This window comes from Staurois parvus, unplaced genomic scaffold (genome assembly GCF_062004578.1).
Source record: "Staurois parvus isolate SC_StPar_1 unplaced genomic scaffold, SC_StPar_1.0 ptg000426l, whole genome shotgun sequence".
Taxonomy (NCBI): domain Eukaryota; kingdom Metazoa; phylum Chordata; class Amphibia; order Anura; family Ranidae; genus Staurois; species Staurois parvus.
This window is the reverse complement of record NW_028318222.1, coordinates 867,627-881,581: the sequence shown is the minus strand read 5'-3', so window position 1 is coordinate 881,581 and position 13,955 is coordinate 867,627. Positions and strand designations below refer to the sequence as shown.

General features: G+C 41.3%; 1 long non-coding RNA gene across 1 annotated transcript in view; it reads right to left on the bottom strand.

Annotated features, from left to right (window-relative positions):
- The window catches only part of LOC149454469 (uncharacterized), a 38,541-nt gene that overhangs the window by 15,711 nt on the left and 8,875 nt on the right, over positions 1-13,955 (bottom strand). The window contains exon 2 of the long non-coding RNA XR_016314207.1: positions 6,174-6,275. This is a non-coding gene — a long non-coding RNA (uncharacterized LOC149454469). The remainder of the gene's footprint in view (positions 1-6,173; positions 6,276-13,955) is intronic.

Sequence of the window (13,955 nt, the reverse complement as noted above, 5' to 3'; positions counted from 1 at the left end):
GTGCCCCATCATTCATGTCAGTAGGAGTAATAGTATTCCATCATTGGTGTCAGCGGGAAGAATAGTGCCACATTGTTTTGTTGTCAATGGGAGAAATAGTGCCACATCATCGGTGTCAATGGGAGAAATAGTGTCACATCGTTGGTGTCAGTGGGAGTAATAATGCCACATCGCTGGTATCAGTGAGATGAACAGTGTTCAATGGTTGGTGCTAGTGGGAGGAGTAGTGTTCCATGGTTGGTGTCAGGGAGAGAATCAGTGGCCTATTGTTGGTGTCATTTGGAGGAAAAGTGCCATTTTTAAGGAAAACAAAAGGGCCACATCTATCCCACAGGCCATATATTGGAGACCACTGCTTTAACCCCTTGTCTGCCAAGGTATGTTTATAAATGTCCTGATACACAAAAGCAAACTTGCAGCTACAGTGTTTTTGATTAATCAAAGTTTCAAAGAAAGATCATCAATATGATAGTCAGCAGTGTAAGACACAGAGTTTCTCTCAAGGAAGGTTTCATTTAAGCCTTATAAAGCCAAAAGGTATAGCTAACATAGATCAATAGAATATACAGCATAATTCAATTCCAATATCAACTCAAATTCTATAGGACAAGGCAAGGACTGATTCCACTTGATTATTACAAAGCAGAAGCATGGTTAGGGCAACATAAAGAATGCCAACATAAAAGTGGTGGGGGGTCCGAGCAACTTCCTTACTCAGATCTAGTATGAATTATTTTGTAACTCCCAGGTGACCCTTTTGTAGCTGCACAGTCTGCACCAGTGGTGGTCAACATATTATAAGAGTTGCTGGTAACTGGGGACATACTACAGGAGCCAGTGAGAAAATGAAGACTTATTATAAGAGTTGTTGAACACTGAGGACATGCTACAAGTGATGGTCAAGGAGTGCAGGCATATTATAAGAGCTGTTGGAGATCGGGGACATGATACTAGAGTCAGCCAGAGACTCCAGACATGTTATGAGTTGTTGAAGTTCTATGACAAGAGTCAGTAAGAAAATGCAGACTTATTATAACAGTTGTTGAACACTGAGGACATGCTACAAGTGCTGGTCAAGGACTGCAGGTATATTGTAAGAGTTGTTGGAGATCGGGGACATGATACAAGAGACAGTACAAGACTACAGTCATATTATGCTGGCTGTGGTATTTTATCCCCCTTGGTTTTGATCATCTCATGTGGTAATGGCCACTTATACTGAGAGGAAGGGCCTCATATCAGTCTAGTTATTCCTTTTTGGGGGGGATTACGTTTATTCTGTTGTTAAATTAATATTTTGTTTTTCTTTTTTGTTATATTTAGTTCATATTATGGACATGCTATTACCCCACTATTTTGGCTTTTGTTGTCCACTTCTATTCTGCTGCCTTTTACCCTTGATCTATTCTAGAAGGTATATGTGAGTTATGCCAGTTGTGCTTTAATTATCCCAGTTGATTATTTGCATGTCTATATATATATGTTTACTAATTTATGTACATCTTTCAGTCAAACTGTCCTCCTTTGCCCAAGCAGAGAAGGTTCTGAAGAAGCAAATTATGCGAAATGCGTCATCCCTTCTGGGAAAACTTCTTTTTTAGCCCTTATTGGGGTTTATTTTGTATTTTTATATAAATATATGTGTGTTGGTCCTATTTGCACCAGTAAAGTCCAAACTTTTTGTGGGTATAGTGGTATATTATAAGAGTTGTTGGAGATCGAGGACATGCTACAAGAGACAATAAAAGACTACAGATATATTATGAGTTGTTGGAGATCGGGGACATGCTACAAGAGACAATAAGAGACTGCAGACATATTATAATAGTTGTTGGAGATCAGTGACATGCTCCAAGGGACTGTAAGTGACTGTGGACATATTATAAGAGTTGTTGGAGATCGGAGACATGCTCCATGGGACTGTAAGAGACTGCAGACATATTATAAGAGTTGTTGGAGATCGGAGACATGCTACAAGGGATAGTAAGAGACTGCAGACATATTTTAAGAGTTGTTGGAGATCGGAGACATGCTACAAGGGATAGTAAGAGACTGCAGACATATTTTAAGAGTTGTTGGAGATCGGAGACATGCTACAAGGGACAGTAAGAGACTGCAGACATATTTTAAGAGTTGTTGGAGATTCGGGACATGCTACAAGGGACAGTAAGAGACTGCAGACATATTATAAGAGTTGTTGGAGATCAGAGACATGCTACAAGAGACAATAAAAGACTACAGATATATTATGAGTTGTTGGAGATCGGAGACATGCTATAAGAGACAGTAAGAGACTGCAGACATATTTTAAGAGTTGTTGGAGATCGGAGACATGCTACAAGGGACAGTAAGAGACTGCAGACATATTTTAAGAGTTGTTGGAGATTCGGGACATGCTACAAGGGACAGTAAGAGACTGCAGACATATTATAAGAGTTGTTGGAGATCAGAGACATGCTACAAGAGACAATAAAAGACTACAGATATATTATGAGTTGTTGGAGATCGGAGACATGCTATAAGAGACAGTAAGAGACTGCAGACATATTATAAGAGTTGTTGGAGATCAGAGACATGCTCCAAGGGACTGTAAGTGACTGTGGACATATTATAAGAGTTGTTGGAGATCGGAGACATGCTCCATGGGACTGTAAGAGACTGCAGACATATTATAAGAGTTGTTGGAGATCGGAGACATGCTACAAGGGATAGTAAGAGACCGCAGACATATTTTAAGAGTTGTTGGAGATCGGAGACATGCTACAAGGGACAGTAAAAGACTGCAGACATATTATAAGAGTTGTTGGAGATCGGAGACATGCTACAAGGGATAGTAAGAGACTGCAGACATATTTTAAGAGTTGTTGGAGATCGGAGACATGCTACAAGGGACAGTAAGAGACTGCAGACATATTATAAGAGTTGTTGGAGATCGGAGACATGCTAAAAGGGATAGTAAGAGAGTGCAGACATATTATAAGAGTTGTTGGAGATCGGAGACATGCTACAAGGGATAGTAAGAGAGTGCAGACATATTATAAGAGTTGTTGGAGATCGGAGACATGCTACAAAGGACAGTAAGAGACTGCATACATATTATAAGAGTTGTTGGAGATCAGAGACATGCTACAAGGGACTGTAAGTGACTGTGGACATATTATAAGAGTTGTTGGAGATCGGAGACATGCTACAAGGGACAGTAAGAGACTGCAGACATATTATAAGAGTTGTTGGAGATCGGAGACATGCTAAAAGGGATAGTAAGAGAGTGCAGACATATTATAAGAGTTGTTGGAGATCGGAGACATGCTACAAGGGATAGTAAGAGAGTGCAGACATATTATAAGAGTTGTTGGAGATCGGAGACATGCTACAAGGGACAGTAAGAGACTGCAGACATATTATAAGAGTTGTTGGAGATCAGAGACATGCTCCAAGGGACTGTAAGTGACTGTGGACATATTATAAGAGTTGTTGGAGATCGGAGACATGCTCCAAGGGACTGTAAGAGACTGCAGACATATTATAAGAGTTGTTGGAGATCGGAGACATGCTACAAGGGATAGTAAGAGACTGCAGACATATTTTAAGAGTTGTTGGAGATCGGAGACATGCTACAAGGGACAGTAAGAGACTGCAGACATATTATAAGAGTTGTTGGAGATCGGAGACATGCTAAAAGGGATAGTAAGAGAGTACAGACATATTATAAGAGTTGTTGGAGATCGGAGACATGCTACAAGGGACAGTAAGAGACTGCAGACATATTATAAGAGTTGTTGGAGATCGGAGACATACTACAAGGGACAGTAAGAGACTGCAGACATATTTTAAGAGTTGTTGGAGATTCGGGACATGCTACAAGGGACAGTAAGAGACTGCAGACATATTTTAAGAGTTGTTGGAGATCGGAGACATGCTACAAGGGACAGTAAGAGACTGCAGACATATTATAAGAGTTGTTGGAGATCGGAGACATGCTACAAGGGACAGTAAGAGACTGCAGACATATTTTAAGAGTTGTTGGAGATCGGAGACATGCTACAAGGGACAGTAAGAGACTGCAGACATATTATAAGAGTTGTTGGAGATCGGAGACATGCTAAAAGGGATAGTAAGAGAGTGCAGACATATTATAAGAGTTGTTGGAGATCGGAGACATGCTACAAGGGATAGTAAGAGAGTGCAGACATATTATAAGAGTTGTTGGAGATCGGAGACATGCTACAAGGGATAGTAAGAGAGTGCAGACATATTTTAAGAGTTGTTGGAGATCGGGGACATGCTACAAGGGACAGTAAGAGACTGCAGACATATTATAAGAGTTGTTGGAGATCGGAGACATCCTACAAGGGACAATGAGGGACTGCAGATATATTATAAGAGTTGTTGGAGATCGGAGACATGCTACAAGGGACAGCGAGGGACTGCAGACATATTATATAAGTTGTTGGAGATCAGAGACATGCTACAAGGGACAATAAGAGACTGCAGGCATATTATAAGAGTTGTTGGAGATCAGAGACATGCTACAAGAGATAGTAAGAGATTGCAAACATATTATAAGAGTTGGAGATCAGAGACATGCTACAAGAGACAATAAGAGACTGCAGACATATTATAATAGTTGTTGGAGATCAGGGACATGCTACAAGAGACAATAAGAGACTGCAGACATATTATAATATTTGTTGGAGATCGGGGACATGCTACAAGAGACAATAAGAGACTGCAGACATATTATAATAGTTGTTGGAGATCAGACACATGCTACAAGAGACAATAGGAGACTGCAGACATATTATAATAGTTGTTGGAGATCAGGGACATGCTACAAGAGACAATAAGAGACTGCAGACATATTATAATATTTGTTGGAGATCGGGGACATGCTACAAGAGACAATAAGAGACTGCAGACATATTATAATAGTTGTTGGAGATCAGGGACATGCTACAAGAGATGATCAAAAGACTGCAGGTTTTTGGAAACTGACAAATTATATGAGACTACTGGAGATCACTGGCATTACAGCCTCTTTACAGACCAATGCTTGACTACTGCACCATAGATAGGCTTATCCACTCCTACTTCCACCATTGCCTATCCATACCACTCCAAACCCCCCCTTTAACCAAATAAACTTTACAAAAACATGACACCATTTTGGAGTAAATGGCCAACATGGCCTTTTATTAACAACTTCACATTTTACATACATCAACCGTTCCTTAACGGAAACCAAAGAATTGTTGTTGGTCTTCAAAGGCACCCACAAACGATCCAAAATGCACCTGCGGACAACCCTATACACTAGGCCTCCAGCCGCAACCAACCAGCTCGGAGACAACCATACCGTCTGCAGTGCAGCACCACCACCTTCCAGTTAAACCTTGGTTAACTGGGAATATCCACCGGGCCCCCCATACCACGGATGGGGTCCCACACCATTGTTTTCCTTCCAAGATGAGAACCGCCTCCAAAGACCAACAACCGCCCACGAACCAACATAAAACCCACCTCTCCAACCAGTGTCACCTTTTTTTTTTTTTTTGAGTTTCCTGCGCACCTGCCCCCGGACAAGACCCTATACCCAACCTAACAGTGAGGGCGGGAGGGAAGCTCTGGTCCTTGCACCCATCCAGCTCCACTGACGCCCCTTCCGCAGCAACCCCCACCCTACGGTGCCACAGACACCTCCTACACTCCACATCTGCCAATCCCGTAATTCCCAATCCATTCCCCACCCCTTGGAGCTAAATTTTAACCCTTTCCGTTCCCTACCACTCTGGGCCTAGTCATGTATGCCCTGCGCTATTTCCATTCTTCCCTATTCGCTACGGGCATTTCTTTCATATTTGTGCTTCCAACAAAATGACTTGTGCCACATTTTAGCAAGATCTACTATATAAGATCAGAGGAAAAAAACATAAAAAGAAAACAGGGATGGACAGCACAGAAAAGATAATGTAAAAGAAATAAACCAAACCATTTCACTACTAGAATCCACTGTATAGAATATTTTCCTTCAGTGGCTAGAGTAAGCAAAACACAGAATTCTGTCTACAAGGGCCCCCTGGACCATACAATAAGTGTCCCAGGACGCATGCGACCCTTGGACTGTAGTTTGGGCACCAAGGGTCTACACAAATTAGAATTAGCCTTTCACCCACCTGGAAGTCACAGATCAATCCACAGCGCATCTCATTCAGGACCCATCAGCAACGTGTCTCAGCCATTCGCAGCCCACTGTAAGCATCTCTTTGTAAGCTCACCTGTTGAACATAAAATAACGTAAGTGTACATCCTACTATGATAAATGCAATAGGAAAATGGTGATGCAACAGCCCCCAGGTGACACAACAATAACATTAATGAGCTGAGGGCTATTCCTACCTGTAATGTTGTCTAATGACGGCTCAGTCACATGGAGCTGAATTAACACGGTGCAAACAACTTTAATTATCATTCATTTTCCACACTCAGAGCAAGATCTAAAAACAGATCCCTTTAGTGGATTCATCTGTCTACATGGATTTCCCTGTGTTCTCAGTCTACACCATCTAGAAAATGTAAAGCATCTATATCATGGCGAGTTACTCAGCAAACAGGATAAGATGGCACCCACTGTTGCACTCCTGTTGTTGTGTGCATTAACGAGCATACGCAGACCAAAAAAACCCATGCTACATACTTAGTCTGGCTGAAAAAAGACAAAATGTGTCCTTCTAGTTCAGCCATAAAATAGAAAAAAAAAATGTCATAATCTTATACCCACAGTTGATCCAGAGGAAGGCAAAAAACACCCAGCAAAGCATGATCCAATTTGCTCCTGCAGGAGAAAAAATTCCTTCCTGATCCCCCGAGAGGCAATCTGATATTCCCTGGCAGGGGCGGACTAACCATTCAGGTGCTCAGGTATTGGTTTGAGTGTGGGTGAGCACACAGGGGCCCCATGATCCCCTATTGCCTGGGGGCCCCATGAGTTGTCAGTCCGCCCCTGTTCCCTGGATCAACTTTACTTATAAATGTTAGTATCCAGTTATATTCTGTGTATCTAAGAAACAATCCAGGCCTTTTTTTAAACCAATCCACTGAGCTGGCCAGAACCAACTCTTGAGGGAGTCTATTCCACATTTTCACAGATCTTACTGTGAAGAAACCTTTCCACATTTGGAGATTTTCCTCCAGACATACACATATAATAATAGCACATGCCTTGCTTTGTGGTGGAAAGAACTGAGGCACCTCTGTTTTCTGGCCCATTGAAAATGAATGTAAAAGCTCAATAAAAAGCTTGTCAAGAAGCAAAACAAAACACACATCAGCATGCTCACAATTGTGAATGGTGCCTTAAAAATAATCATGGGAGAAATATGCTTAATGACATTGCTAGTCTTTGTTTTAAAGGACAGCTGACTAAATGTCATGGCTGGTGTCAGTGAAAGGAATAGTGCCCCATCATTGGTGTCGGTGGAAGGAATAGTGCCCCATTGGTGTCGGTGGAAGGAATAATGCCCCATCGCTGGTGTCAGTGGAAGGGATAGTACGCCACTATTGCTGTCAGTGGGAGGAATAGTGTCTCATTGTTGGTGTCAGTGGAAGGAATAATGCCCCATCGTTGGTTTCAATGGGAGAAATAATGTTAAATCACTGTGGTCAGTGGAAGGACTTATGCCCCACTGTTGGTGTCAGTGAGAGTAACAGTGCCCCATCATTTGTGACAGTGAGAGGAATAATGCCCCATCTTTTGTGACCGTGAGAGGAATAGTAACCCCTTGTTGCTGTCAGTGGAAGGAATAGTGCTCCATTGTTGGTGTCGTTGGGGCAAATAGTGCTTTATATCAGTTGGAAGAATAGTGCTCCACTGTTGGTGTCAGTGGGACATATAGTGCTTTATATCAGTGGGAGAAATAGTGTCCCATCGTTGGTGTCAGTGGGACAAATAGTGCTTTATATCAGTGGGAGGAATAGTGCCCCATCGTTGGTGTCAGTGGGACAAATAGTGCTTTATATCAGTGGGAGGAATAGTGCCCCATCGTTGGTGTCAGTGGGAAAAATAGTGCTTTATATCAGTGGGAGGAATAGTGCCCCATCGTTGGTGTCAGTGGGACAAATAGTGCTTTATATCAGTGGGAGGAATAGTGCCCCATCGTTGGTGTCAGTGGGAAAAATAGTGCTTTATATCAGTGGGAGGAATAGTGCCCTGTTGTTGGTGTCAGTGGGACAAATAGTGCTTTATATCAGTGGGAGGAATAGTGCTCCAAGGATCAGGTAAAGGCAAGCAAAGGGTCGCATCTGGCCTGCAGGCCTCAGTTTGAAGACAACTACCAAAGTGCATTGGGGTGCCATTCAAAATGAATGGCAATGCAACACAATAATGCATGTATGTTACAACCAGGGTGGATAAAAATCAATGATTTTTTAAAAAAAATAAAACAAATCGGATTTTTTTATTTAAATCAGATTTTTTTTATTTAAATCAGATTTTTTTAAATAAAATGCTTTTTAAGGAAAATATATTACCATCCAAAGGTTATTCCATCATGAAATAAAGATTAGTTTTTTAATTATGTAGAATAAGGCTGTATATGTTTAATTTTTTTGGTAAATAAATTCCATTAATCCATTCACAATGTCATGCTCTTCCAGAGGTTTTTGTAAGATTATTGGGCAGTTTCTCTGCCTACAAGATATTATCACAGATGCTCGGTTTACTTTTGCAGTTCTCAAAACTGAATTTGACTCAGCGGAGATCACATGCCTCTTCTTCACAGAAGAAATGTTATAACATGAAGAGAGTTGAGAAAAAGACCTTAATCCTAACTTCTACAAACCTATGAATACAGAATCAACCCCTTCAGTGCTACGTTTCAAGAAGTTCAGTGAATAGAATAGAAACAATATTTTTCTGATTGTTTGGAGTGGAATAGATCTGCACAAGAAGAAAGGGAAACTAAGTGTGAGGAGGAAGGGGCTGACAGTCTAATGCAGGCCATAGATGGGTCGAAAATCGGCCGATTTTTCGGCCGAAAATAAAATCGGCCGATTTTCGGATCGTTAGTGGGCGATTTGGTCAGCCGTTTTTTGGTATTTTGGCCGTTTTTTTTTTTCGGTAAAGTTGGAAAAAAATCGGCCGATTTTGCCGATCGGCCGATTTTGGCGGCAATTAGTGGGCAAATCGGCCGATTTTTTACCGATAAAAAATCTGCGCATGAGCAGCGACCTGCAAGAGGAAGACAAAAAGAAGAAAAAGAAGAGGAAGACGAGTGAGAAGAGGATGGATGAAGAAGAAGAAGAGGAAGAAGAAGAGGATGAAGAAGAAGAAGAGGATGAGGATGAAGAAGAAGAAGAGGATGAGGATGAAGAAGAAGAAGAAGAAGAAGAGGATGAGGATGAAGAAGAAGAAGAAGAGGATGAGGATGAGGAAGAAGAAGAGGATGAGGAAGAAGAAGAGGATGAGGATGAAGAAGAAGATGAAGAAGAGGATGAGGATGAAGAAGAAGAAGAAGAAGAAGAAGAAGAAGAGGATGAGGATGATGATGATGAAGAAGAAGAGGATGAGGATGAAGAAGAGGATGAGGATGAAGAAGAAGAAGAAGAAGAAGGAGAAGAAGAGGATGAAGAAGAGGATGAGGATGAAGAAGAAGAAGAAGAAGAAGAGGATGAGGATGAAGAAGAAGAAGAAGAAGAAGAGGATGAGGATGAAGAAGAAGAAGAAGAGGATGAGGATGAGGAAGAGGAAGAAGAAGAAGAAGAAGAAGTAGGATGAAAATAAGAAGAATTCCAGTCCAGCAAAAAGTGTCTCTGCAGAGAGCTCCGCTATTTCTGACAGTTCTCTGACAGTTCCTTGACATTTACAGCGGTTGAAACATTGTATCTATTTGTTTCCGAATAAAAACATCTGTATCCTAAATGGAAACAAATAGATACATTGTTGCAACTTCTATAAATGTCAATGAACTGTCAGAGAACTGTCAAAGAAATAGCAGAGCTCTCTGCAGGGACACTTTTTGCCGGCTCTAGACGGGTAGAAAATCGGCCGATTTTTTTTACCATTGATGGTAACGTCGGCCACTTGAACAACCGATTTTTCGTTTTTTAAAAGAAAAATCTGCAGTTTTTCTCCCCATCTATGGCCTGCATAAGTTTCTTAAAATATATATATTTTGTTTAGCCAAATTAGTTAACAAACATGGATGTTTAAGCAAATAACATATGCTGGAATGTTATTGTTTCAGTTGAATAAATCTATTTAAATTGTTATTATTAAGGTAATGATTATTTTTCTCCTTCCTAAGTACAACAGAAAAGTTGTCCAAATATGAATGATTAACCTATTAAACTGGGGATAAAAAAACTAATATGGAAAGTTGTTATTCTAAAAATCTTCATCTACTTGTATATTAAAGTTATACCAGCAAGAATTAGTCTTTATGTAGAAAACTAGGATTTAAATCAAGCCTTACTGACTAGTGATTTAAATTGTGATTTAAATCGTGATTTAAATCAAATCCACCCTGGTTACAACCCCTAAAACATACTGAAAATGACTTTTTAAATTGCAATGGCATGTTCAAATGATTTGAAATTTTACTGATCTACTTTAATAATATCTAATTGAATACAAATGGCAGTTATTATTATTTTCATACAGGTGTTTGTAATCAGTCATGAGTTCAGCTTGTAACACAAGACGCCATGGTAAGTGACATAGATACAAGATTACGTCTGTGCACTCATATACTGTAACTGTGTGCTTTGTATATACCGAGGTCTTTTATTACTTAGCAAACCTTTCTGCAGTTGTATCCATCCATTACCTTACGTTAGCAACCCCGGAGTGAACTGAATTGTCTAACAGCTGTGTAAATGCTGGCGGCTTGATAAATCCGCTTACATGATAAAGAGACATTCAACGACAACATAAAAATCATTGCATTGTCACAGATAACATTTGCTTGAAAAATGTACTCTGCACAGCAAAATGTATTACTTTCCTGTACTGTAGATGCTGTGCTACCCCCATAGGAGACACTGATTAGGATGGGCCTTCTGTTCTTTGCCTTGACATTTTCCAAAAAACCTCAGCCCCTCGAACACAACAGGCTGTGTATATAAATATACAACATCACAGGAAATCACAGAAGGGAATACCTAATACCCAGTGGTAGAGTTATATCAAAGAAGACAGGTACAGGGGCGGACTGACCATTTGGAAACTCGGGCACTGCCCGAGGGAGCGGGGTCAGTAGGGGGCCCCATGAGATGCTGCTGGTACCTTTTTCATAGGCTTTTTTGAGTTTGGGCAAGGACACAGGGGCCCCATGATCCCCTATTGCCCGGGGGCCCCATGAGTTGTTAGTTCGCCCCTGGACAGCAATCAAACCAGGTAATAAGTGCAAACTTAGTATATTGTCAACCAATATGGTTGGTAACTAGGCAAGCATAAAATGGATTCTTGATGGTAATAACACAACTTAGCATACAAAATGACTAACAGTAAGGACTAGACATAACACGACATTTTGGCATCCAGATCAGTATAAACAATAGCAAGGCCACCTCAAGTGCAGCAGTGAGCAGCAGTAAAGTTTAAGCTACCGAGTGCTAGAACTATATTGCCAGAGGCGGTGATGCTAGTCCTTGATCGACTGCATATGCATTGTCCAAAAGAAAAGGAGGACGGTAGCTAAGGGGACAGGGAAACAGAAGGGGGCTTACAGAATAATTAATATTGGAAGGTCAGTCCTATGAGATGTTTTTCTGCTGGCTATTGTTGGGGCCCTTTAGGAGTGTTGGTGTACTTAAGTGTTGGTGCACTCCCTTTAGGAGTGTTGGTCCCATCTAACCTGCTTGCAATATAGGTACAGTATAGCTACAGTATAGTCTCTGCTTAGGTGCAAGGCAGATGAGTTCAGATGCAGTAATGGTTCGGTATAATGAAATATTGGGTTGGCAGAGGTGCAGTCTAAAGTTGGAATAAATGCTGTACAGAGTGCAGTGCGGGTGCAGTATAGATTGGGTACACTTGGTGTTCTGCTCTGAGTGGCTCAGTCCCTGCTAGCAGTATCAGCAATGGTGGAATAGCCCTTTCACCAGTTCCCAGAATGCTGCGGTGATCTCTTATTGAAGGGGGGACCCCTTGGTCTTTCGCCTTTGGTGATTAGCAGTGGGAAGCATAGGGTGAGTGGACACACCTGTCTCATTGCAGAAACGGTGCAGATGCTGTGACATGGGTGGTGTTGTGCAGCCCCCTGGTGTTCTCACCCACTGTCTCAGACTCGGATCTCTGCTGATATGATCTCCCACTGGCAGGTGAATATCCAGAGAGCTGCTCTCTCTCTCTAACTTCCTCTGTGCCAAGAGGAAGAACTTTCTTGGGCAGTTTATTCAAAGTCATCTATCCACTCCTCATACTGCATAATGTATATTGTGAAATGTAGTGCAACCATTATAGTGTAGCCATTATATAGCTCATGTCTCAAACTACAACTCCCAGGATTCTTACCGCTCTGCATAGAGGTGTATGGGATTGCTTGTCTCTTTCTCTCTCCCTGCTGGCCGGAGGGGGATGGTACAGTATAACATCAGTATTTCAGTAGAAGGAGAGAAGAACAATACCTACATAGAATATCCACTTTTAGCATTTTAACCCACCCAAAACATTTCAGTTTTGGCTGGAGGTCAGTAGTCAACTGTCAGACTCTCATTTCTTATTGGATGTTTCTTATTTTAAAAGCTATTGTGTTCTGACAAGGGCGGTCTCCCAGTCAGAACACAGTAACTCAGCGTGGGAGATTGCAGCACTAACATCACTTAGTACGTCCGCTGCTCAGGTTTTTTTTTTTTTTGTTCAACCCGCTGGGTTGAACGAATAAATAATTCCTGTGTGTACCTAGCATTAGGGAGTGTTTAGACTAGTGGTGAGGGAGGAGAGCTCCAACACACAGCCTGTGATTATCAGCCTCATCTGTCTTACTGTGTGCTGTATGGAGGGAGGTGTGTCCCTTCCCTCCAATCAGCTCTCACTGAGCTCTGCAGAGTGTAACTTCAGCTCCCCACCCCCTGCTTTCTGGAAGCTCAGGCAAGCTGTATATATACTGGACTTTGAACAGATATAGAGAAGAGAAGACTGTAGATAAACAGGCACAACTTATATAGGAGGATTTGTTTAATCTCTGTGTGTCACCTGAGGCCAGTCAGGGTGTACAGCCACATTAAATAATGGCATGTACAATATAATGATATACCCAACAAATGTATGATCATATAGGCGATCTGTGATGTATACTAGTCAATTATCTTACAGTACGTGGGGACATCTGTGCTTCCCATACAATATATTCAAACTGCCAATCAAGGATCCAGCATTCAAGGAGATACAAATAATGTCCCATTACCCTTTATATGGAAGGACATGCTGGGACTGTTTTTTCCTCTGTGAGTTGCCAGTATACACTGACCACAGATTAGGTGAACATCCCTTTGATCCATCTGTTTGTCTGTAGGCCTTCCCCAGCTAAGGCTGACATCTAACCGAACCTTCTTAGGCTGACCATATACTATACAAACTGATTGACCAAAACTATGTAAGAGGAAGGCACATGTGAACAATGCATTCAACTTGAACCAAATCAGGCAGGCCCTTGCACTTTATAGTAAACTGTAACTCTAGGAGATTGCACAATCAAATTGCATAGTGTATGGTTACCATAATGGTGGCCATACACACTTCAAGAAATTATTACATTTGTTTTTATTTTTGATTGATTTCTTCTGACGGGAATAATCAATCTATAGTGCACAACTCATTCCATCAATATGCCTCATACAGGGAAGTGAATTTCAATCGATAGTTAACCACTTGACCTTCGGAAGACTTACCCCCCCTCCTTTCCTGACCAGGCCATTTTGTGCAAAACGGTGCTGCATTCCTTTAACTGACAATTACG